General features: G+C 38.7%; 1 protein-coding gene across 1 annotated transcript in view; it reads left to right on the top strand.

The window, feature by feature from the left end:
• The window catches only part of Afg3l2 (AFG3 like matrix AAA peptidase subunit 2), a gene marked incomplete at its 3' end in the record, with an annotated part of 30842 nt that overhangs the window by 8593 nt on the left and 20106 nt on the right, over positions 1-2143 (top strand).

The following is a 2143-nucleotide window of genomic DNA, read 5'->3' as shown; positions in this document are numbered from 1 at the left end:
AGAGATCTGCCTGCCTCTGCCTCCCAAGTGCTGGGATTAAAGGCATACGCCACCACGCCCAGCCTGGGTCACATTGGCTTTTTTTTCTTAAAAAATTAAAATTAATAATAATTATTTTTTGGGAGGAGTATGCACATTCTATGCTGTATGTATTGAGGTCAAGGGACAATTTTGTGGACTTGGTTCTCTCCGACTTTTACCTGGGTTCTGAGGCTTGCACTCAGTACTTACCAGGCTTGCACTGCAAGCACCTTTATGCACTGAGACATCTTGCTGCCCAGAGTTTTAAAATTAATCGTGAAATCTTTTTCTTTGTTTCTTGTATGTATAAGAATCATGCCAAATCCACTATTATGAAACATTTGTCCTATATTTTCTTTTTTTTTAGGTCTTTGATTTTAATGTTTTTTATACAATTTGGTAACTTCATATGATTACATAAAGGCACATGGATATCCAGTTTTCTCAGCACTAATCGTTGAAAAGGTGGTCCTCTTCATAGAGAATGGTCTTGACTTCCATGTCAAAAATCATTTTAAGGTTTATTTCTGGGCCGTCTGTCTTAGACCACTGTCAGTTTTATTGCCAGCATCACAGTTTTGAGTGCCGTAGCTTTGGAGTGTTTTAAACAGGAAGTGTGGGTCCTTCAACTTTGTTAGGTTTTTCAAGATTGTTTTGGCTATTTCCGTGAGATTCCCTGTGAATTGTAAGATGGGTTTTCTTTTTTGAAAAAAGTTTTCTTAGCATTAAATCTTTAGATCACGTTCATAAAGTTTTAAAGCTTCCAATCTATGAATATAGATTTCTCTTTCTGTCTTAATTTTTTTCTAAATGCTTGATAATTTTCATTGTGCATTTTTCCAGCTTTTTGATTAAATTAATTCCTACATATTTTATTCTGCTATTGTAAGTGGAACTATTTTAATTTCCTATACAGATTAATCATTGTTTTCATTGTTGGTGTATAGAAATTTTTTTTTTTAAAAGCTGGCCATGGTGGTTCATACCTTTAATCCCAACGCTCGGCAAGGCCAACCTGATCTACATAGTGAGTTCAGACCAGCTGGGGCTACAGGGAGAACCTGACTCAAAAAACAGAAAAAAAAATGTGTGCGTGTGTGTGTGTGTGTCAGTGTCAGTGACACAACTGTCCCAACTTGTGGGAATCAGTTCTCTCCATCTACTGTATGGGTCCTAAGGATCAAACTCAGGTTCTTGGTCTTAGTAGCAAGCACCTCTACCCACTGAACCATGTCACTGGCTGGCCCTTTTTTGTTTCATTTTGTTATGGCTATACTGGAATTTGTTGTGTGAACCAAGCTGGCCTCAAGCTTAGAGCTATCCTCCTGTCTCTGCCTCTGCCTCCCAAGTGTTAAAATTAAAAGGGGTACACCACCATGCCCAGTAGTACTGTTGGCTTTTGTAGGTTGATTTTATATCCTGCTGTGTGTTATGTTTTGAATTCATATGTGTGTTCAGCTTTATTTTGGTGGTGGTTTCAGAGTTTCTGGACATTAGATCATGTCATCTTTTTTTTCTTCAATGCATTTTTTCATTGAATTTTTGTGCATTTCATACAAAATATCTGATAGCCCCAGCTGGCCTGGAACTTGCTTTGTAGACCAGGCTGGCCTCGAACTCACAGAGATCCGCCTGCCTCTACCTGTCAAGTGCTGGGATTAAAACTTTGTCCTTAAACTTCATCCCTAGCAAGGTGGTATAACCTATGAACAGAGATCAGAGATCATTTTCCTTACTTCCTAATTTGGATGCCGTTTATTTCTTTCCCTTATCTAATTTCTCTTGGTCAGAACTTCCAATACTATATTTTCTTTAAAAAAATTTTTTTTATATCTGTTTTCATTTTATGTGTCTGCATGTACTGCCTGCATGTGGGTAAATGTACCCATGTTGTGCAGTGCCCGAGGATAGAAGAGGCTGTCAGATTCTCTGGAACTGGAGTTACAGACAGTTGTTAGCTGCCATGTGGGTGCTGGGATTCGAACCTGGGTCTTCTGTAAGAACAGTCAGTGTTCTTAACCGCTGAGCCATTTCTCCAGCCCCATATTTTCTAGAAGAGGAAAAGTGAATTCTCCCTGGTCAACCAGTCCTTTCCTGATATTAATTCTTCCTTGTGCGCTTG

Source organism: Nannospalax galili, unplaced genomic scaffold (assembly GCF_000622305.1).
Source record: "Nannospalax galili isolate Female #2095 unplaced genomic scaffold, S.galili_v1.0 scaffold2449, whole genome shotgun sequence".
Classification (NCBI taxonomy): domain Eukaryota; kingdom Metazoa; phylum Chordata; class Mammalia; order Rodentia; family Spalacidae; genus Nannospalax; species Nannospalax galili.
The sequence above is the reverse complement of the archived record's forward strand: the minus strand, read 5'-3'. Positions and strand labels throughout refer to the sequence as shown.